This window comes from Megalobrama amblycephala, linkage group LG6 (assembly GCF_018812025.1).
Source record: "Megalobrama amblycephala isolate DHTTF-2021 linkage group LG6, ASM1881202v1, whole genome shotgun sequence".
In the NCBI taxonomy this organism is placed as follows: domain Eukaryota; kingdom Metazoa; phylum Chordata; class Actinopteri; order Cypriniformes; family Xenocyprididae; genus Megalobrama; species Megalobrama amblycephala.
Genome location: NC_063049.1, coordinates 20,721,318 through 20,746,887, shown reverse-complemented (window position 1 = coordinate 20,746,887; position 25,570 = coordinate 20,721,318).

Sequence of the window (25,570 nt, the reverse complement as noted above, 5' to 3'; positions counted from 1 at the left end):
TGACTTCAAACGATGTGGCATTTTTGGAAAATTGTGCTTTGCGATTTGAGTATAGATGATATCTTGCCAATCGACATCCGCTGCCTGCCTTCATTTACCACCCGTGACTACAGGCCAGCCTGTATTTCCCTGCTTACTGACAATCTTTCTTCATTAGATCAGTGTGTGGGTGGCCTGGTAGTCAGACAGCTGAGTCTGCTCTGTTGTCTGAGAAATCGCAAGGGCAATTCCTTTCACACATACAATTTTTGGCCCAAGGGAACGCTGCTGGTCTTGTAGAGCCAACTGTAACCCACAGACAGCACCACACAGTTCTCAGTACAGCTATTTTGATCTATTCATACTAAAACAAATTTTCAGATTGCTTTATTTTGCATTATATCAGACTATATTGGGTAGAAGTATAAACGTGACTACAGGAAAAAAAAAAAAAAAGGTTAATGACTTTTTTTTTTTAGCCCCTTCATTGAGTCTTCGCTGCTCTGGGTCACTAAATCATTCTGCATTCTTGCCTTAAGTCCCAGTGCTGACCTTAAGCTCAGAGGTCAGAGAGATATGAACAAGGGTGGATTATTCCAATAGGACCAGTGTCCTGGGGCCTCTCACTGCCTGTGATCTCAAGCTGAGAAGTGGCTGAACACTCTAAATGAACAACTAAAATAAACAGACAAACAGCACTTAAATGTGCACAGAAATGAGAAATGTTATTTGTCCCACATATTTCCTCAGCAGTTCCTCATTAACTTTCTTCGTATAGGGTATTGGATTTTTAATGATAACTTGTAAACCTTTTAAAACCAGACCTACTGTGAGCTACAAGATTGTTAATTGATGATATATGCTTTTCATGCACTATTTCAACTTATGTTTTTAAAAAATAATCATGGTTAACAGTGGAATTCCTGCACTGTAAATCTGAAAAAGTTGTCAGAACACACACACAAAAAAAACAACAACAACAAAAAACAGCCCAGTTTCAGTTATATTTAAGTTTGTCTAAATTAACAGAAACAAGTTCATAATACTCAAGACAATAAAACAATTCAGATTACTTAAAATGTGTCAGTTTTGCGAACCCAAAAGAAAAGGAAAGTTCTAAGTACTCATAAAAGTTGATTTGATTGAACTAATTTGTTTAACTTGAGTTGGCTCTACTCAAACCAATTCAATTTTTTTTTTATATTAGGGTTTACAGTGTGGGGAAAACTACATTACTCATGATCTGCAAAGATCTCTACCAATCAGAGGATTGTGACATGCAAATCCCATCCAAAAAAAAAAAACTCTTGGTAACACTTTACAATAAGGTTCATTAACATTAGTTAACTACATTAGTTAACATGAACTAATAATGAACTGCACTTCTACAGCATTTATTGACTTTTTGTTAATGTCAATTTCAACATTTACTAATACATTATTAAAATCAAAAGTTGTATTTGTTAACATTAGTTAATGCACTGAGAACTAACATGAACAAACTATGTATTTTGATTAACTAAAATTAACAAAGATTAATAAATACTGAAAGAAATGTATTGTTAGTTCATGTTGGTTAATACATTAAATAATGTTAACAAATAAACCTTATTGTAAAGTGTTCCAAACTCTTTAATGATCGGCAATTCCCATAAAGTGATTTATATACAGGTATGCATATTTTGCAATAAACAAAAAATGTTTTGTTTCGGTATCTATAAATTAACATCTTTAAATTAATAGTTTTCTCTATTGTTTTTAATTCAATAATGTCATTCATAATGCTTTTTATACTTTTCTTAAATGCAATACTTCAAATCAAAGGGACTGGAATGTTATGACTGACCTCATAGCTATAACTAATATCTTTAACAAAGTATTTTTTTTTATTTTTTTAAATCCCCATGAATAAAAATGTTTCCTGAACCAAGGCCACTGAAAAATGTGTGAGGACACTGGTGCACTCTCTTTGTGCATTATATCCCTCATCTACAATACTTGTTACATTTGGATTTTACTGTATATGTTGCCGTTTCAACTTCACACTGAAAAATATGAACTTTCTTTCTGTTTCACCATAATTAACACATTGTCCAACAGACACTGGCAATAAACATAAATATTTCAATAAATGATCATAAATCAGACAATACACGACTACTTTATGTGCTCTGTAACGAGCGTATGATGTACGATACAGACCTTGCGTGTGATGACAGGAAGAGACCTCCAGAGAGGGTGGTGCTCTGGAGCTTCGCTGGACCATACTCCATCCTTGCTTCGAAAAGACTTCATAAAAACAAGAGCCAAAACATAATTTTGGGTTAGGAAATTTATAAGACATATACTTTCTGTTCTTCATTCCCTCCTGAATTTAACCACAGACCTTTATAGAAATTCCCTGCAGCATTAATAGTTTTGTAGAAGTTTTGAGGATTTCTCATATTCATTTTCACCAACACAATTCAATGAATTCGATACATTTAGATCAAATCCAGCAGCAGTCTGAGCATCTGGAGCACTAGGAAAATTCCACCTATGGGCTGCGGGCCCAGCAAATAAAAATATATATGTACTGCATATATTTATTAAACCCTGGACTTGGTTGTTTGAGTTTGCCGGCCAAATGATTCCGTTTATGAAGGGAGGAGAGTGGGAGGGAGCATCTATAAATCTGACTGATGTGGGCCAGATAACTGATCCAACTTTGATCCAAGATTCCAAGCTCACCCATTCCTCTTTCCAGCTCGTGCAGCTGCCTCATGCTGACTGCATCATTCACGTCATTGTTTCCAGCACTTCTGCAACAAAAACACTGAAAAAATTAACCTCTGTATTTTATTGGACAAACAGTTTCATCCCAAACCAAAGCACTAATTAGTTAGTTTTGATCATCGTCTGTAAAAAAAAATATAACGACGACACCTTCACTCTCTTCCATTGTAGAGAAGTGAAGCCACCAATGTCCTAATATGGCACTGACATCTTGGAGCCCGAGTCTGTGCAGTATTGAGCATGAAGTGGAGCCGCGGTATCAAGGCCCCGCCCACACTCCTGCAGAATCGGTTAGTACAGTTTAGTGTAGAACAACACATTATGTTGGTGTGAAATAAACAGTTATGGAAATGTAGAAATTAAAGTTGAAGCTCCAATCTCCTCTTGAAAATCCTGAAAAAACTCAGTGATGACTTTGCTCAGAGAAGCTGTCAGTCTCAGCTGTCAATCATGACGTCCACTTACGTTTTATAGCATCAAATAACTAACTAAACCCAAACTTATTTAACCCCTTAACACACACCCCTACGAAAAAAATTATAATCAAATTGCTAAGCAACAACTGACAGAAATAAAAGAAAATAGGTATCATTTTAAAACTTAGAAACTCAGCTTTTTAATGCATCCAACCAGTTTGTTCAACTCTTAACGAGTGCTGAGTCATCACTCTGAAATGGAGTGTACCGCCCGCGGGCGCCACCTAGCTACAAAAAAAATTAATAATCATATTTTTCAAAACTCCTGCCAAAATAGGTGTCATTTGAAAGCTTAAAGTCTGAACTTTACAATAAATGTAGCCACTTTGATTGACTCCTAAGTTCTTCTGAGTTATTTGCTGAAAAATAATAACAAAAAAAAAAATCTTAAATTATGAATTTTTTTTGTACTATGTACTCCTATGTGTCAAAAGCATCATACAGCTCAAATAATCACGTGTTATATGTCATTTGAAAGGTCTCACAGAGTAGAATACGAGTATAATTGTTTTGGGCTTTGACTAAACTTGAGCGAGTTTTGTACGTGAAGCCCTGCAAGACCCATATGTAAATAATAAACCGATGCAGCATTTATGTCACGTTTTGTCCTGTAACTTCATGAAACATGCTCCGATTGTGGAAAATTGCAGATCATTATTAACAGCAACAGTCCGACATCAGCATAATCCAATAAGCCAATCACGAAATATTGCTCACGCAATTACGACACACTCGACAAGCGCACAGATGCTCACTAAAACTAAAATTTAGCTATCACGTGGCATTTTAGCCTATAACTTCATGAAACATGCATAGATTGTAGAAAATGGCACACCATTACTTACAGTAGATGCTCCCGATTGAAATGGTAATGCTGTAACTTTTGATTTCTTTATGCGATCACCACAAAATTTGATCCAGATACAGCTCACATATATAGAGAAACATCACCAAAAATTGTCCTCCTACCTTATTTCCTTTCTGAGTTATTACATGTCAAATATGAAATAAATGTAAAATTTCCCATGAGCAAACTTTTATTTTTTGTATTTATCAGCAGTTTCTCAGCATGAGAATGTCTAAATTTAATTAATTCAACAAAAAAAAATAAAAATGCCTACCTTTGTTCCAAATGCTGTAACTTTTGATTTCTTCATGCGATCACCACAAAATTTGATCCAGATAGAGGTCACATAGGTGAACATCACCAAAAAAGAAAGACCTTATTTCCTTCATGAGATACTCCATTTTAAATTAGAAAGATATGTACATTTTCCCTTTTTTCCACTTTTTTTTTTTTTTTTTTTTTTTTTTGCTGTTTCTCAGCATGAGAATGTCCAAATTAAATTATTATTATTTTTTATTTAAAATTTTAAAAGGTTTCCTTTCAAACGATACCAACCCTTTGACTCTCCTTGCTATATTTTTGGAGTTACGAATCTTTATTTTGTGTGTCACTCAGAAAACAAAAACTCTGAAAATACCCTCAGGGCTTAAGGGGTTAAAAAACAAACACTTGAATTTGCATCAGCATGATAAAAAGTACCTAAAATGACAGAAACCATCTTTGGAAAAAAAATATTTGAAGTGTAATTTGATTGTTTAGTTTGTCTCACGTCCCATTACATTACACAGAGAGGGCGGGGTTTATGAGCTATACTGCATCCAGCCACCTGGGGGCGATCAAAACGTTTTGGCTTCACTTTTCCGGACTTGTGCACCACACTTGGTTTTGATCAGTTCAGTCCATTAAGACTGTTCAAACAAAAACATGGCAATTTGGTTTGATGTCACTAGTGCTGCAGAAACATGCATCACCTTCAAAAACATTTGAGGAAAGGCCAAAGATGCAGGTCATTACAAACTCCCAGTACATTTGTAGAAAAGTGACATTTAACGTATAGAGAAACAGGACATTCCAAAGAACAAATCAAGTCATACAGCCAACGGCTGTTTGAAGACAGCACTCTCCTGTTTATTTAATGCACTTATTACCTACATTCCCAGGATAGATTTCATACATTGTCTTCTTAATCAAGACCTTATATAAAGACCTCACCATGCACCCCTGCAGGGGGGGCTGGGGTCCCAGGCGTGAGTAAGTGTGTGTATGTGTGTGTTTGCCTGCTCCTCTAACAGGATTATTAGCCAAATTGGTTCCAGTTGAAAGAGATTAGGAACGCAATTATTTAGGAGCAGAGGATATGTCTGTCTCTCTCTATCTGCCTCTCTTTTTATCTCCTTCACCGTTATCATCACCACAACCACTGGGAACCATATGGATGTTTGTGTATGTATCTAAAACTTCAACCTTTCATTGATTTCAGAGAGAAAATAATGAGATTTTAAGGCTGAAGCAAATCCAATCAGATTCCTCAGTGTATAACTTTCCTTCAGAGAACCGCCTGAAGCTTTTGATGCTGTAATTAGTGTATATATTGACACCGATGTGTTCATTAATCAAAAATGAAAAATTAATATTTGAACAGTGCAGTAGAAATCAGAATGTCATCGCTTCTTGGATTAAATAAGCCTTTAAAAATACATTGTTAATTTTGGTGTTGCGGCAAAAAATAGTTGACTATCAGACATGGTTCGAAAGAAAAACACTTTGTACATGCAGAAACACACACACACACACCATCCATTTGTCTCTGTCTCCCTCTATACACAATACCTTATAAGGGCCAGTACTAGGGGAGCTAATTTCAAACTATTTTACCAAGCCACAAGCTACTGCTAATCATAATATAAGTTAAAGTAGATAAACTACAATTACACTACCCTTTGTGAAAAAGAAGTGTGCTTAATTGTATTGAATGTCACGCTACTAATGCATTTAGAAGCACCACTACTTTCAATTACAGTTTCTCTCTAACACTGCATGTTTTTAAAGATTTATTTTGGTGTTTGGTGTACATTTCTAGCAGTGCAGTTTGCAGTGTAAAATGAAATCTGAAATGAATAATGGCTCATAGCAGACGGCGGTTGAGAAGGAGGATGAGGAGAGATGTGAGCAAGTGTGAGAGGGAGGCAGAGATCCAGAGACCCAGACATTCATAAGTCAGTCATAACTCACAATGTGTCCAGAGCCCTCTTAACATGTCTTCACCCCTTCACTCATTATCACGTGGAGCTGAGCTCTGTAATCCTGGAGCTGTGCTGTGTTCCTGTCCAACTCTGGCACATTCATCACCTTTCATCACTTTGAGCTTTACATCTCTCTCTGGACCACATCTCCCAGGCATGTGTGTGTATGCTGTGTGTGTGTGTGTGTGTGTATGCACTGCTGGTGGATTTGGGCTGTTAAGAAATAAAGGCAGCTGCTCGGGCACAAGTAGGGCAAAGAGAATTATAAGAAGCAAAAATAAAGAGCGTATTATTGTGTAAAAATGGCTTTATTACGTTGACAGGGATAGCTGCAATTGAAGAAAACACATGCAAATAGAAAAAAACACTAGGAAAATAAAGCTGCAAGCAGCGATGAAAGGGCCCTCGCACCCGGGGCCACCACCACCCGGTGGCCTTAGGAAAACAGTGAACAGTGGGCGACATGCATTTAAGCCGGTAAATGTAGGAGAGATATGGCAAAGTCATTTTGACGTGCCACATTTCCTGCTGCCAACATTGTGGCGCTTTGACCATAACTGAATATTGCCATGTTGATGTCTTCAGGCCAGGACTATTATTAAACATGTGAAGTTTGGAGAAGATCGGACATTGTATGCCTGAGTTACAACAACTTCCTGTTTCATGGCGTTAATCGCATACATTAGCACTTAGCCTAGTGTTGCATGATTTAACGTTTCTATCATGGTACAGGCCATATTTGGTACTTCGTGGCATAGTGAAATGTGTTTCTGGGAGTGAATAACAGTGTAAAGCATGCAATTTCCTGTTGCCAGCAGGTGGCGCTATGACTGTAACTGAATATTGCCATGTATATGTCTTCAGGCCAGGACTAAAAAAACGTGAAGTTTGGGGCAGATCGGACATTGCACGAGTTACAACAACTTCCTCTTTCATGGTGAAACATTGAACTTTGTCAGGCCGCCACAGACACGCCCTTCAGCGAAAACTCAAGATCGTCAAAATTTAATGTTGCAAAGGCCTTTAGATTAGACTGACCAAATATGATGTTGATCTGTATGATGTTGATATTGTAAACCCGAATAAGTTGGGCTAACTCAAAAAATTTAAGGTAATCAGTTACATAAATTTTTTTATTTAGTTATGATGTTCCTGATTTTAAGTAAGCAAAACTATCAAGCTTTGAGTTTGTAGTACTCATGCATGTTAACTGCTCCTAACTTGAAGTACTGAGTTAGTTAACTCATTTACACTTTTAGATAGCAATTAACATAAAAGATTTAGTTCATTAACTTTTTATTTTGAGTTCTTGCTAATCAAATTAGTTATTTACTTAAACTAATTCATAAAATGGCAACTTGCTAATTTGCTAACAATAGCATGGTATAACACTTACTGAATGAGTACAGCAACTTAAAACATGCAACTTACCTGCTCTCAAACTAAGCCACATGCGCTACTTGTCACCATGATGGTAACTCTCCAAAAACCCACTAATCACTACTAAATCTCCCTTACCATTAATTTTGCACAAAAAAAAAAACAAAAAACAAAAAAAAACAAACAAACAAAAAAACATTATATAACACTTAATTTGAGCATTTATTCTCCCTTTCGAGTGCCATGGGCTGGGATATAAAAAAAATCCCAGCCCAGTTTCAGTTAAACTTAAGTTAGTCTAAATTAAAAGAAATTAGTTCATACAACTCAAAACAATGAAACAGTTCAATTTACTTGAAATGTATCAGTTCTGTGAACTCAAAAGAAAAAGAAAGTTCTAAATACTCATAACAGTTAATTTAACTGAACTTACATTTGTTTAATTTAAGTTTGTCTTACTCAAATCAATTAAGTATTTTGACCGTTAGGGTTTACACTACGGGAATATCAAAAATGCACTAAAAACATTAAGATTAAAAATAAAATGTACAAAATGATTTGCAAGTAATATCAATTTCAATAGATCATCGAATTGCCTTTATCTACATTTAAAAGATGTACTCAACTGAACTTGAGGCAATCTGGCATTATCAGGGATGAGATAATAGTTTGTTGGTCCACAAATAAACATTTTTGCTTTGAGTGCAGGAGCTCTTGAGGTCATAAACAGCTAAATGTAAAGATATTTTTAATAAACAAAAATACAGCTGCATGCCATTGATTGCATTAGGAGAGGTTTGTATTTGTTCCTGTACTTATCAAGGTGCTCTCTTTCGCTCATGACATATAAGAGCTGTTGTCTCAAAGGGATCCAGGTTCAAGTCTGACCTAGATCACATCCAGATGCTATTTCCCCTCTCTTTCCCCCATTCACTTCCCTGTCTGCTTCATATTGTCTATTAAAAGCAAAAAGGAAAACATATACTGATACAGTGTAAACCTTGAATGCACTGTAAGTGGATTCAAAAGTGTGTGCTAAATACATAAATATGCATTGGTTTGTATTTTATGTTGCGATTTCATTGTAACATAGAGTGGATAAAGAAAATATTGTAGGGAAAGAACACTGCTGCTCTATAACAGGATCCACCACTGGTGACAACCGCAGCGAACACACAGCAAAACATTAAACACTTCACATTCCAGCGCTGACATCGGCCTAATCAGACTAACACACACTAACTCCTGTTACTGTTCCTCTGTATTAGATGCATCCCTGCTGTGTGCTATAGTTTATTTTTATTTTTTCATTGTCAACAGAAAAAAAGACTTTCATAAAGTGGTAGGGACAAAATCGGTCATGGCAAAGAGTGATGGGGACGTGTTCCTGTTGTTCCCACTATATGCGATGCCTACGGCGATAATAATATCCAGACATGCTTTTGTTCAAGGCTGTAAATCTTAACATTTCATGAAGTCTTATCATAATAATGACTCTAATTTTAAGGTAAATACTGTCTGCATTCACCTTTTTACAGTGTATAGGCTGAATATGTTACACATGTATGTGGGACTTTTGGTTTTATGCTGTTGGCGGATGCTTTTATCTAAAGTGACTGACATTTTATCATTTCATACATTTCCTCAGAATCAAACTCAACACCTTGCCATTGATAGCATCATATTCTTTTGATTCCTATAGCTCAAACAGAGCATGGCGTTAGAAATGACAAGTCAAGGTCATGGGTTTAATTCCCAGGGAATGTATGAAATGATAAAATTCCTTCCATTCTTTCATTACTGAACATCATTCATATAAACTGACAAATTATCAGAAAATACTGGGATATACACTATCATCAATATGATTTTTTAAAAAGAAATTAATACAAGGACGTATTCAATTGATCAAAATTACATTGAGATATTTGTTACAAAATTTATATTTCAAATAAATGCTGTTCTTTTGAACTTTTTATCAAAGAACATTGAAAAAATCAATCACTGTATCCACAAAAATGTTAAGCAGCACAACTTTTTTCAGCATTGATTATAATAAAAAAGGTTTCTTGAGCAGCATATTATGTAATTTCTGAAGGATCATGTGACACTGAAGACTGGAGTAATGATGCTGAAAATATCACTGTTTTTACTGTATTTTTAGAGACTTAAATCAAAAACATAATAAAAAAACATTTGTATATATTGTATAAAGTGCTTTTTTATATGTATTTATTTTTACCACAGACCCTTGTGTTGCATACCATAAGTATAGTCTAATCTAATGCAGTCATGTTGGTTATATGACAAACATTTGAAGAATGTGAATTTGTATAGACATTTGTATAGAAAGTATAGACAAAACAAAATAGTAAACTTCACTAGCTCATCTGCTCTATAATGCAGTCAAATATTAAAACATGAGAGTATAGAAGTGAGAAAAACAGAGCGAATGAATAAGAAGGAGAAAGGAAACAAGAGAGGCATGATGTCATTGATATTCCAAAGTCTGGGATTTTTTGGCCCTTAGGAGAATCAGCTGCTGTTTTGGACTCTGCAGCACAATAACTCAATGCTCAATTCAGTACTGGAATAATTGAATGATTTTCAATCAGTTTTTTACTGGCTTTGTTTTGTCACACAACTCAGAATGAATCTACTAATGAGGATAAACCTAATTTTATTTTTCTGATCTTCTGAGATTATATGTTTGGGTCTGTTTGGCAGTCTGACAGAAAGAGAGAAAGATGAAGAGGGAAGAGTATGGGATATTCGTTCAGTCTGACATGTCTTTGAACCGGGTGTCGTGACTCAGGCAAAGCCTGTCACCACTACATTACAGTTTGGCAAAAGTGCAAGCCCAATTAATTTTCAGAAAAACACTCATAGTCACTCTCAAAGCACTCGTATACGTTCTACTCTCTCACTGGCACATGCTCACTTCCTCTGCACATACAGTAAATTCACAGATACTCACACACATATACATTTCCATATCTGCTAGCTACCTGCAATGGGTAAAATGCTTACATTCTATCAATAACAATGAAAGAGGAATGAAAAGATGAGGAAAAAAAAGTTAACCTTAGCCAGTTTGCTGGCACTTGAATAAGAAGAGAACTCTTCATGAATTTGATTGTCTATAAGCTCTTAATGTTTATCACCTTCACTTTTAGCTGGCTCAGTGTTCAGAGGATGAGGCTTTCATGATTTCATGAACCTCACTACAAGAACACTTCTTTTTCTCTTCTTTTCTTTTTAAACTTTACTTGTACTCCTCTGTCTTAAATTCTGAAACTGTGTTTCACTAGAAATTATGGTACGGAGGCTGTTTTGAATCGTCCAGTCATTTTGAGCAAACTGTAGGTCACATTTTCACTACACAATTATAATAATCCACAATACTTGTCCTGTCCCAAATGGAACACTAAACCCTCATGATCTTCCTCCGAGTCCAAAGAATGTCTAATTATTGGGTCTTATTAAACATAATGGCTAATTTGGACCACGGGTGCCTTGACAATCTATCACATTACAACCTTGAAATCACTGAATTTAGTTCAGAATTGTGCGACAGTCAATCACTGTTTTCAGACCATAGAAATGAACGAGAAATGCCTACCTGTCATACAATTTTCCTTGACTTCTCTTATAAAACACCATTTTTTTGGTGTAAACTATAAAAATAGATCAATCCAAAATAGATGTTTAAGAGCAAACGTGATGATTCGCTGATGGGCTGTCGATTCATTAAAGCAGAACTAAGTAACTTTTTTTACCTTCATAAATAGTTTTCTAAGTCCTTACGATGGTTAATTTACTTGTAGTGGTGTGTTTGAGGCGAGCACTAACCCCCTCTGGCACGTCTACGCCAAAAATCAGCACTTGCAAGTTGAGCTTCGCCGACCCGACACAATCTCGCCCCATGTTCACGTTCACGTGAGAGTGACAAAATGCTTTACGGTAATTCAAAAACAATGTATATATTATGACTTTATAAGACAATTTTGAAAATTACCCACATCCATCGAGTGTACTGTATTTGCAAATTACCCACCTCCTCTTTCTTGTACTGTATTTGCAAAACTACTGCGTTGGTGAGCGTTGTAGTCCAGAGCTGCGCTTGGAGTATTTACGACAGTGTGATTCACTGAAGGAACCTGTAGGGGGAGCTTCGCAAATCTTACTGAGTTCCGCTTTAAATGATAAGCTATTTCCTCACAAAAGCGGTTACCCATGTAGAAGGCGACGTTCTCGTGACCTTGCGCAACGTTCCCTAAAAGTTCTCTAAAGGTGACGAAAATTCTGAACCTTTACAGAACTTTAGGGATGTTCCTAAAACGTCCTCTTTTGGTAATGAAAGTGCCTTATATGTCTTTAGGGGGGCATTCCAATTTGGTTAATTGTATGGTCACATAAGAACGTTACAAAGAGGATATTTGGGACATTAACTGAACATTCCCACATGGTCCTCTGTTGGACATTTAATAACGTTCCTGATATGAGTTTAGGGGGACGTTCTAATTTGGTTACTTTATGGTCGCGTAAGAACGTTACAAAGAGGACATTTTGGAAGTTATCAGAACTTCCTATAGAAATAATCCCCTAAACATTCCCAGAACGTCCTGAATGCTCCCTGAAGGTCCACCAAATAACATCCCCGAACCCTTAAAAGAACTCCACGTCGTGACCGTCTTGGAACGTACTGGGAACGTTACTAGACAACGTCCTTAACACCAGTGAGGATGTTCTGAGAATGTTCTGGGAGTGTAAAATTTCTAGCGGGGTAATTCAGTGTAGTGAAGCCTCTCCTCCACTGACATCCATTAAAAACTTTCTTTTGTCTCCTTCCCTGCGTACCACAGCATTAGCAGGCATTATGCTTTTTCGGCTAAGGTTGCAGGCTTGCCTATCAGAGTCCACACTTTCATGATGTAATACCACTTTGATTGTCGGGTAGTAGAAGTCTGCATTACAAAAGTGTGTATCACGGGCGCATATCAGCCTCAAAGGACCCTTCGTGAGCACCCTTCTGAAACCTAAAATGACAAATGGGACACACTACAGTCTTGTGGACTTAACAGACATGTGCATGGGGCGGCCATTGTATCAAAGCCACTGGAAGGTAAGCCAGCAAGCTTTAGCCAAAAAAAGGCTAATGCTAATGCTAATGCTCTGGTGGTACGCATAGGCGGTATGCAGGGAAGTTTTGAATGGCGGGCACTGATGTCACTGCCACTTGCTTTCTCCAATGGTAAAAGATACAGACCCTCTCATCTCCCTATAATATACAATCTCTGATTATATGCTGGTTAGGTATGTTTTGAGCTGGTTTATGCTGGTTCTTAGTTGGTCATGAGCTGGTTTAAGCTGGACCTGAGCTGGAGCTAGTTAAGCAACTTGACCAGCTCATGACCAGCTAAGGACCAACTAAGGACCAGCTTAAACCAGCTGCCATGCCTCAAAACATACCTAACCAGCATATGCTTTTTTTTCAACAGGAAGTCCACAAGACTGCAAGTGTACATGAAGTGTGCCATTTGGGACAGGGCCAATGAAATTATTGGTATAGACACTTGTAGTCTTCTTTTTTCCATTTTATGACAGATGGCGACCAGTGTTAAAGGTGCAATACAGCCAAATTATATTTTAGAGTGTCAAGTTACTGGCCATTTACTGGTGATGGATTATTTACAATATTATTATAAAGTATGTGCAGTATTAGCATGATATCAATATTTCATTCAGATTTGGGGGAGGAAAACAGCTTAATAAACACACTAAATAATGCACTAATGAAAATTTATAATAATTTCTGTGATGATTAAATTTAGGGATATGGAAAATTATTACATTTAATTTTTTTAAATGATTTATTATTTTCTATTATTTTACTGAATATGCAATAATACAAAAACAACAGATAAACACAAAGTATAAATAATTTAAATGTAAGACTATCTAAATGATTAAATTACAATACTGTTTGTTATCTGCTTGATGTAAAATTAGTTTTACATTAATTAAATGTAGCTATTTTGGGATAGCAGTGGGTGGCTGCAAAAGCCTAAATGAGATAAAACTCATATCAAGTCACTGGATACCCCATGGTGATGAGATTCACACTAATTTGGAGGGCCACATTGTATGCTAACATTCTCTATTAGCAATTAAAAAGCCTGAAAACACATCAAACTGCTGTGAAACACAGCGAGTCCTTTGGTGATGTCCAATTAGTTTGAAGCTCCATTGTTTGCTTTGGTTAGTAAACATGCAGAAAGCGTGCTATCAGCTATTATGCACTGTACAGCTATTTATTTACAATTGACTTTTGAATTCAGCTTCAAGCTAATCTCAGCATATCTCAACGGTTGATCTTTGTGTGGCTAATTTAATTGAACAGCTTCATTTGCATATTAATTTGATGAGGAGCTACACAGGTGCCCTCCCAGTAAAGCAGTTTGAGAGAGGGTGTGAAACAGCTCTGCACTGCATGTTTTGCCTTCGCAATCATCACGGGTGTGACAGAACCAATCAGAAGCTGAATATGACGAGGTGGTGTGAGGGTGGGAGTGTATTTGTGTGGGTTGGGGGTTTATAATGGGCACCGCTGGGACATGAAAGTGGCCCACCAGTTGGTCACATGATAACAGCGCTTGATGATTCTCTCCCCAGGGGTTCTGTCTATTCCTGGTTTCTAGTCCAGGGTAACTCCCTTGATGGGTAAATAACAATACATTCACATTTTTGTTCTTAATTTAGGCTAGCAGTAATTTTCATCTGTATGCAAATGCGAGTGTGAAAATAGCCTTACAGGTTTCAGATGGGTGCGTGTTCGGTGTATGTGTGCAAGTACGAGATAGCGATTAGACGAGGCAGAGAGAGCAAACGAGGAGATCTTCTCGCTCCATAAGTATTCTGTGCTGCGCTCAGATGCAGATTGCTGTGGGATTCTGGTTTGACAGGCTGGCTCACATCAAATGCTGCCAGATAATGTTGTTTAAAGAGTGAATCAGCCGACACTCATCGCCAGCAGCCTCAGAGGAGAAAAGCACCTCATTAAACTGAGCTGCACGTCTGCATGTCCTCACACAGCTAGAGAAGCGCAGATCTCGCTCTGTGATTAAAAGGAAGGGAGCAGAGATCTGCGCTCCTGCTTGGCAGGGCCATAATGGTGAACAAGTGCTGTGGAAATCTGCTCACTAGACTACAGCTTAACACATGATGAGTCCTATTGTTTTGACACAATTACAAATCAGTTTCATCTGTGACTGTAATAGAGTGATGATTCATTTAATAACGCATGTATTTACCGGGCTTGCGGATAGGCCTGTAACTGCTGATTCTGCTTGATTTAGAAGTATAGCGGTGTCACCATTATTGATGATATCCATGATATTTTAAAAAAGAAATATCGATATTGTATTAATACTGCACATATGATTGTATCGTAAATAATGCAGAACCAGTCACTGGTAATCTGGTTGACACTCCAGCAAAGTAGATGGCAGCACCAATCATAAAATGGAAAAAAAAAGATGATGATGGTGATGCAGCGTGTAGCTAAGTTACTCCTGCCACAAAAAAAATCATATCACAGTGTGCACAAAGTATATTTATGGTTACAAACTCTCTTTTTGCTTCCCTACACTTGTATTTTGAGGGTGATTCATTTTCCAAATAAGAGAAAAGACAAAATAAACAAAGTTAAAGATGAATTTCACTGGTCTTTATTTATTCATTCATTAAAAATACAGAAATCACAATAATCATTATCATTAATTCTTGTGCTTTGCCCTTGATAATCATGCAGTAAAAGTCTGATTTCGCAATAGCCCTGTTTGTTAGTATTTTCATTGGCAGGACAAATAAAAAAAAACTGTAAGTTACTTAAGGAGTATCACACAAGCAAGAGTGCTGTTTTTCTGAATATCTGCACAGACTCATTCAACTGATTTGTTCAAAAACACTGATTGATTTGTTCAGTGTTTTCGAATGAATTGGCTGAGTGAATGATTCTGACTATATAGTAAGATTAGTATGTTAGTACGCTATTGCAAATTCAGTCACTTATTTCATACATGAACAAACCAGTGGTTTTAAATGAACTTGTTGAGTGAAAGATGGCTAAGCCAGTGTTGGGGAAAGTTACTTTTAAAAGTAATGCATTACAATATTGCGTTACTCCAAAAAAAGTAACTAATTGCATTACATCACTCTAAAAAATGCTGGGTTAAAAACAACCCAAGTTGGGTTGAAAATGGACAAACCCAGCAATTGGGTTGTTTTAACCCAGCGGTAGGGTTAAATGTTTGCCCAACCTGCAACCTGCTTAACTCAACTATTGTTTAAAAATTACTGTATTGCTTAATTAAAATTAACCCAAAGTATGTTGGAAATGAACATTTATTAATGTTCAATGAATAATTATTAAACAATAAACATTTATTAAATTGCTTATTAATAAATTTATATTAATAAACTATTAAATTTATATTAATAAAATATTAAAGCTTATTAATAAACATTCACCTTTTGTCTATTATTGTTGCCTCTAATTGCATCTGGTTTTTAATTTCCCAACTATTTTGGGTTCATTTTAAGCTAGCCATATAGCAATTTTTAAACAATAGTTGGTTTAAATAAAACTACCCAGCAGGTTGGGCAAACATTTAACCCAACCGCTGGGTTAAAACAACCCAATCACTGGGTTTGTCCATTTTAAACCCAACTTGGGTTGTTTTTAACCCAGCATTTTTTAGAGTGTAGTTACTTTTTATCTAAAGTAATGTGTTACATTACTTTTGCACTACTTTTTCTCACCTGGGCTGGTCTTGCTTGTTTGTTTTTTTAATAACAACAAAAAAAAAAAAAATCTATTTTTGGCAAATATTAAGGCCCTTTCACACCAAAAATAAAATGAATAAGTCTCAGGATAAGGGAAATGCATATTTACGCCTGTACAGTAAAGAGCGCAGCTCAAACAAACCTTTCGGCTGCTGCTATTCTGAATTAAAGAAAAATAGGATACAGGAGAAGGAAGTTCAACACTTATTTTAAAATATATTTCTAAAGTAATTTTTGCTTATTAGTATGGCTGAATTAGATCATTGAAGATCAGCAGCAGAGACATTGGTTAATAAAGTGAGATTAAATACATTTCAAGCACTGCACAGCGCACACAACGCCTCTGCACTTTATTTCTCTCAGCATGAGGACAGGAGATCTGTCAGTCAATAAATGTGAAAAAGTAACTTGCGTTACTTTTTTGAAAAAAAAAATCTGATATTTTGTTGTAAATTGAAAAAGTAATGCGTTACTTTACTAGTTACTTAAAAAAGTAATCTGATTACATAACTCAAGTTACTTGTAATGCGTTACCCCCAACACTGGCTATAGCCTCTAAAGACATTCACTTGTTTAGTTCCTGAATGAATTAGCGTTTTTGAACAAATCGGCTGAATACATGAATGACTCCCTCACACTGACACCTATAACATAACCTGCAGAATGAGTGGTGGGAAAAATTCCCTGAAAAAAGGTGCAACACTCCAGTTCACTTTCAGTTCAAATGCATTTTGATTTTTTGGGTTGCACCTCCTCTTCTGTTGGTAGAGCACCTCTTTTTAACATCCGTTACACCACTACTACACAGACAGACAGTCTGTCTGGAACAAACACAGGCAAGCAGAGTGATGCAAACAGTAAAAAATGTTCCAGTGATGTTGGCCACTCAGGCCGATCGCATTCGAGGACCAGAACTAACTATTGTTAAACTGCTTAAACATTAGATTTAAAACCCTGGGTAGAGATACAAAACATACCAGATTATACAAAGTAGCTTTCTGTCTGGATAAACAGTGCAGTGAATTTACATCTCTTGTCACAGAGATGCTCTTTGCAGTCGTCTGCATGGTAAGTGAATCAAAACTGTTTACCTCCAATTAAATCAGTTAGTTTATCATGTGTATTGTGAGTGTAATTGGTGGGCTGCAGCAGTCAAAGCTTCCTGCTTTCATCAGGCCAAATTAAAAGACAAACACATATCAGTGTAGTGTTAACTCCATCTGTTGAACTGCATAAATCTAACAGTCCTGGCCACCTGATCCATGTTCTCACCTCTTCTGTGGCCCATTTGGAGAGGTACCCAGGTGGCAACACACACACCTTTATCTGAGCCAAGTCTCATTCACATTTGGGGAGTTTGGTGTCAGGCCAGAGGTCATGCATTGCAAAACACGACTGCGTTTCCCCTTTTGGCCTACAGAGGTCTCTCCGTTTCCTACTACGGACTTGCATATCTCAACCTCTGTAAGTGACTGTCATTTTAGCTTTTAATTATTTACAGATCAGTCCAGTAATTGGGTAAGAGTAATTAGGTTTGCATTCCTGTGCATTGTGTGGAGATACACTGTAGCTGTTTTGAGTGAGTCACAAAGCCATGGAGAAATCTAATCACGGGAGTGATTATCTGCCGTCTCTCGCACTGTGCTGTCGCGGGAGATGTGTATTGAGCTGGCTTTGATGAGAGAGCAAAGTTTTAACAGCGGTGCAGGCCTGGGCCTCTCTAGAATTAATTTACGTGCCAAAGGTGCTAATAGCATTTGGGAGTGAAATGAGTGATCAGATTTCACACAGATAGAGAGAACGAAGAGAGATCCCAACAGAAGGTGATAAGTCGGAGCATTGTTAGTGCATTTTGAAGAAGTTAAATCATTAAGATCAAGATCCGCAGCTATGATTGAGCGTTCCCTTGGGGAGGAAGATGTTTATGACATATCAAAACTACAGATCTCTCACTCTTATGAAATTCTGTAACTCCTGAAGCCAGGATATAAAGTATTTTAAAAAGGTATTCAGAATGCATTGTACTTCACAATCTTAAAATATGATTATCTAACCATCTAAACAAAGAGTTAAATAAGCTTAAACTATTTTAATATATTTTGTGTAAAAATGATTTTTCAAAAAAATCTGGCTTTTTCAGATGTTGTTGCATCATTTCTACCAGTTTTATCAAAAATGAGAGTACTTGTTTAGCATGGAGACAACTATGTCAGTGAAGAGCAGCTTGAGATGAAATAAACTGAATATTTTTATCATGCATTACTTCCAAGCAAAAATTATTTTAAAACATTATTTAACTGAATTGAATGCACTAAATGCTGCTGTTAAATTAGCCTTCGCCAGACTGAATTCTCATGTGAATCACACACACTGTTGGTGAACAAATTAAACTAGTGAGAGTGTGAAACTTGCCCATTGTTACATCCAACAGATGTATTATAACTAGTGCTGTCAAATCGATTAATCACGATTAATCGCATCTAACATAAAAGTTTGTTCACATAATATGTGACCCTGGACCACAAAACCAGTCATAAGTCACACAGGTATATTTATAGCAATAGCCAACAATACATTGTATGGGTCAAAATGATCGATTTTTATTTTATGCCAAAAATCATTAGGATATTAAGTAAAGATCATGTTCCATGAAGATATTTTGTAAATTTCCTAACATAAATATCAAAGATGTATTTTGTGAGTGGAAATGCATTGCTACGGACTTCATATGGACAAATTTAAAGGCGATTTTCTCAATATTTCGATTTTTTTGCACCCTCAGATTCCAGATTTTCAAATAGTTGTATCACGACCAAATATTGTCCTATCCTAACAAACCATAAAAAAAACATATTTATTCAGCTTTCAGATGATGTATAAATCTCAATTTCAATGACTGGCTCATGAATGGTTTTGTGGTCCAGTCGCATATATATATATATGTATATTATTATATTTATGTGTGTGTGTATAATATAAAAATAATAATATATAAACACATATATTATGTAAACAAACTTTTATGTTAGATGTGATTAATCACGATTAATCGATTTGACAGCACTAAATAATTGTGGTTAAAATGATTCATAAGAACTTGCAAGGTGCATTAGAAACTATACCGTTCAAAAGTTTGGTAAAGATATAATTACTGTTTCTATATGAATATATTTTAAAATGTAATTTATTCCTGTGATGGCAAAGCTGAATTTTCAGCATCATTGTTTAAGTCTTCAGTGTCACATGATCTTTCAGAAATCGTTTTAATATGCGGATTTACTCAAGAAACATTTCTTATTATTATCAATGTTTCTTAATATATTGTGTAAACCATGAAACCTTTCTTCAGGAATTGTCTAACATTACATTATATACACAGGCATGTAAAATGGCGGCAGGTTTATTTCTAGCTCAGGGTTCATGCGTCATGTTTTAAGCCTGACTGAGACTGATCACTGGAGCCCCGTGTGAACTTGACCCAGTAGAGCGGATCCCTGAGATGCTGGTGGAGTGTAACCGGATGATAAATCATAAAGAGATACGCTGATGGCCATATGGCCCCAGGCTGCTCTCTGCCCTCTCTCCCTGCAGGACCCACCACCACACAGCATGGACACACTGACCCTCACTCCAGAGGCCTGGTCCCTGCCTCGGCCACCATTAACTCACACAGACAAATGGCCACATTCCCCCCCCCCCCCCCCGACACACACGGTCCCTGTTTGCCTCTTGCTTTTTGTCAGCACTCTGCCTCTCTTCTTATTATCTCATTGATACGACGTATTTTGCACAAACGCGGCACAGCGAGCGCCATCAGTTGATGACAGGTTTTGAAGTTCCTCGGCTCATTTTGAATAGATGCTGTTTTTTGTTTTTTTTAATTCTGTCATGCTGCAGAAAACGGTGAGACAAATAAAACTTCTCAGAGGTTAAAGGAAAAATCATGTCTTGCTATTTTTTCCCGTTTTTATTTTGTCAGTACATTCAGCTTTTAAACTCAAAGCTGTTTAAAATGGAAGATACTTTTTTTTTTTTTTTTTTTTTAAATAAAAAAGTTTGGAACAGTAGATATAAATCACATTTATGTCAGGCCCATTGTAAACATTATCTTGGGGGAAACATGACTGAAGAAGTCTCTCATTGTGATGCATTCCTTCAAATTACTTTTTTCTGCAATTAGCATGTCAACTACAAGGCCTCTTTCTGATGGAGATGGCAGAGCCCAGTGAACTAAAGTGAGTAAAAAACCCTTTTGTTGTCAGAATGGCTCAGATTGGAGTTGGTGGGGGGAGAGAGACCACCAAAAGCACCTGTTTCCCCTTCAGAAAACACTCCAAACACACCAGCACGTTTTTTTTTTCCCCGTCAGCTTTCGGTCGCAGGTGAGAAGAAAATACGGGAATGAGCAGCGAGGTGGAGAGAGAACAGAAGAGTGGAAACAGAGGAAGCAGGTTTGAGTCGTGTCGTGTTTGGTGGTGTGTTTGTCTTTCACACTGAGCGCTGGCTCACAGCAGATGGGCTCCTCAGTGGGTGGAGCAGCGTCAAAGAGACTGAAGGATTCCCCCCTCCTGAGACCCTCTACCCTCCCTCGCACATTACCATACTCATCTCGAGGAGGGGTCGAATTCAGTCCTGCGAGCCTTCAGGGCCTGAGCGGTTTCCCACCCCCCAAACACTAATCTGTGAGGAGAAAAAGATGCCAACCGCATCTGTTTACAGGACTGTAAATAAACATAGCTAGATAAACAGGGATGCGGAGGAATAACGCTTGATTAGGGAAGACTCCCAGGGACTGTTAAGTCATTTCTTTATTTTCAAAAGCAGATTAAGGTGTTTTCTGAGTGCCACTGATGCAGATGTTACTCATCCAGCCCACGCGGAATTTGCGGAGGAAGAAGTTCCATAGATTGCCTCACAATTTGGAATGCTCTACACATGCCGTGTCCCTTGTGTGCTTGGTTGTTAAATAATGTGACTGATTTGATAAAATAAGAGTGCAGCACTATTACTGCGTACACCTAGTATTGACATGCATTTTCGTCAATCCGAACACAAGTGGATGACACAAAATACAGGCATAAAACGTTTTGAGCTTGTCCACTTTTGACCACTTCCAGAGGTATTCGAAAACACATTCAACCGGATTGCTTTCGTAGTGTAGACGTACAGTACATGTGGCTGAATGCAGTCGAACAACCACAAAAGGCCGCATACTCTCTGTATTAAAGGGTTAGTTCACCCAAAAATGAAATTTCTGTCATTAATTACTCACCCTCATGTCGTTCCACACCCTGAAGACCTTCATTCATCTTGAGAACACAAATTAAGATATTTTTAATAAAATCCGAGAGGTTTTTTTATCTCCCATTGAAAGCAACTACCATCATTCTAGGTCCAGAAAAGTAGTAAAAACATTGTTAAAACAGTCGACGTGACTGCAGTGGTTCAACTTTAATTTTATGAAGTGATGAGAATATAGAATATGTTTTGTGTGCAAAAACAAAACAAAAATAACAACTTTATTCAACTATATCTTCTCTCCTCTGTCTTTCTGCTATGCTGTTTACGTTCAGCACTTCCAGGTTCTACGTCCGAACGCTGGATTATTATAGGGGAGAGAAGTTATTGTTGAATAAAGTCATTATTTTTGTTTTGTTTTTGCACACAAAAAGTATTCTTGTCACTTCATAACATTAAAATTGAAACGCTGTAGTCATTTTAAATGAAATTTCTGTTATTAATTACTCACCTTCATGTCGTTCCAAACACATAAGACCTTTATTCACAAATTAAGATATTTTTGATGAAATCCGAGAAGTTTTTTTTTTTATATCCCCCATAGAAAGCAACGTAATTACAACATTCAAGCTCCAGAAAAGTAGTAAAGACATTGTTAAAATAGTTAATGTGACTGCAGTGGTTCATCCTTAATTTTATGAAGTGACGAGAAAACTTTGTGCCAAAAATGAAACAAAAATAATAACTTTTTATTCATCAATTTTCTCTATCCTCTGTCAGTCTCCTACACTGTTTATATTGTTTATGCAATGCAGGTTAAAAAAAACTCTCAGATTTCATCAAAATATCTTAATTTGTGTTTCGAAGATGAAGGAAGGTCTTACGGATGTGAAACGCCATGAGGGTGAGTAATTAATGACAATTAATAAGACTGTATTTTATAAAACACTATAAAAAATAAATGTGACTTGACATAAAATAACCCTTTTGTCTTTGTATTTTAATAATGATTTTAATAATCTAAAGAACCTCTTTCCATGAAAAAGAACCTTAAGGTTTTATGATGTTATAGGTTCTTCATGGAACAGTTGTTCTAAATCTGTATGACTGACTTTCTTCAATGAAAAACATTTTAAAAAATGTCTCAGTTTTTTTGTTTGTTTGTTTCTCTAAGATGTCCTGGACCCCATTGATTTTTATTGTACGGATAAAAACTGTTGAAACATTTCTCAAAATATCTTCTTTTACATTCCACAGATGTAAAAAGGTCATACAGGTTTGAAACGACACAAGGTTGAGTATTTGTGAACTATCCCTTTAAGATTTTATCCACCTGAATGTTAATCAGCATGCCATACAATATACCAATCTATAGATCATTCAATTACTTCTATTAAACAGACTGCTAAGAAATTATCTTCACCATTAAAGTTGTTCTTTTGGGTGTATTTGCTAATATTAAGCTAATTTCAGAGGAAACAGGAAAAGAAGTCAACAACAGGAAGCTGTTTATACAGACAATTGTCCGTCATATTAAGGACTTCCACATCCTTTATCCGAAGCTTGGAGCATGTCCAATCTACAATACAAACAACAAATTAGAAAGATTGAGCTGTTGATTCGAGATAGGTGGCCCAAGTGAACTGAGAAAATGTTAGTGAACTGGTTCAGACGGTTGGGGGAAATCTAGGAAGACAGTAATCTAGATTAGATTCCGATCTGCTGTGGAATCTCATATAAGACACGCAGCGCTTCATCCCTTAGTCATGGTTAAAAATGAACACATTTACAGCTGCAAAGAGTCTGAGCGTAAATAGCAAAGATAGATGGGCTGAGTGTGTGTGTGTGCACTGCAGGGTCAGCAGCTTTACATGGAAGAACACTGTCCACACACACACACACACACACACACACACACACTGCCCATACAGGCATGGAGGGTAAGTATTTACAGCCGGGTTGTAAAGCACTTTGTCACATTTCAGCAGGAGGCTTTCCAGGCAGGAAGGAGCTCTCATTCACCTGAGAGAGAGAACAATACAGCACATAAATATTTTTGAGAGTAAAATTACAAAAGTACAGTAGCACATGCATAATGTAATACATATGTTTCAGAAGGCAAAACCATCACACACTCAAACACAGCAAAAAGGGGAAGGTAGCGGTGAAAATAGTAATCTCTTTTAAAACAGTAAATGAAATAGTGTGAACTTTATTTCAATTTAAAGTCTTAAAGTCAGCATGAAATGAAAATTCACTTTCTATCTTTTAAATGCATGTTATGAACAATTCATCCATATATATACTTTTTGACCTCGTAATGTTTCATCAAAATGTCATAAATGTCACAATGTGTGTGAAATGATCTGTTGATACATCCATTTCATCAATACTTTTTTTTTTATTTAAAAGTTATTTTTGTGCCACTAGTGGCACCAAATGGAATTGCAAATTGTTTTCAAACTGTTTTTCCAATCACTCCCCTGTCTTCCACTGGCCAGTAAGACAGATTTCCATATATTTTCCCTCAAAATCATGAGGAAATGCTAAAAAAAAAACTATGACCTGAATATATTTTGTGGAAACAGAACTTAAATAGCATCAGATCCCAGACAGCAACATAATGTGATCCAGATCCGGCCCACATCTGATACATGTGGATTACACACGGACCAGATGTGGACCAGATCTGGGCTGACATTATGTTGCTGTCAGGGATGGGCTTTATCCTCCTGTATCCTATGCAAAAACACAAAGGAAACACTGAAATAGAGAGCGAGGACGAACAGGAATGGGGAGAAATATATAAATATTATTTAAAATTGGTTAACATATTGCCTATAATCAAATGGATAATACTTCATTGATTACATAACCCCACTCACAGCCCATAATCTCCACTGTGTGCTTGTAGGACCAGATCTAACTGTTTGATTAAGATGGCTTTATCACACTCAGGCTGACACATCTGACCTCTGACCTTTTATCCCATGTCCCTGATTCTGCAGAGAAAAGATCAGCTCCCGCTTTCATCCCACTACTGGAATCATTAATCAGATTAAACAGAAGCAAAGGCTAATCTAGAGGACTTTTTATGAATTATTTGCAGGAGGGATTAAACAACTTTGAAAGTAATGAAAACTTGATAATGTTCCTTTATTTTTGGGCACAAAGGCATGCCTGCTATGAAAATCTGGCTAAATACCTCCGTACCATTGTGTGAGAAGTGCTCCCTTTTGTTTCACTAAAGATATTGTTGTTGCGGATACTTTGAGGTGGAGATGATGCAGAAAGTCAAGATTTTTTTGTTATTTGATGCCAGAATTGAAAAAAAAGAAAGAAAAAAAACAGCTTCTATTTTGTAATCAAATCAACAGTACACTGGTTAACGAATGCTAGCCACATGACTATGTTCAAAGGTAATTTAACTGGGTTAACAAATTTCTTCCACACTTTGTGGAGTGAAATCCAGGGTCAGGTGCAGTGAGCTCAAGATGGACAGGCAGAGCGTAACCTGTTTGGAGATAAAGCAGCAGGCAGGATTACTGGAGCACAAGTACTGCCCCAGTGGCTATGCAGTGGCATTCCTCCAGTCTCACACACAATGCTCTGGCTTTACACAAACCTCTGAGGAATGCCTTTTAAGTGCTCTGCTCCGGTCCTGAGCTCAGGCTGTGAGGAGCTCTTCTATAGCTCACCTCATATGGACCTTTGCGGCCTCATCCATCATATCATATCTTATTTGTCTGCAGTGTGTAGCTATGTCTTTAGCTAGCATAGTAAAG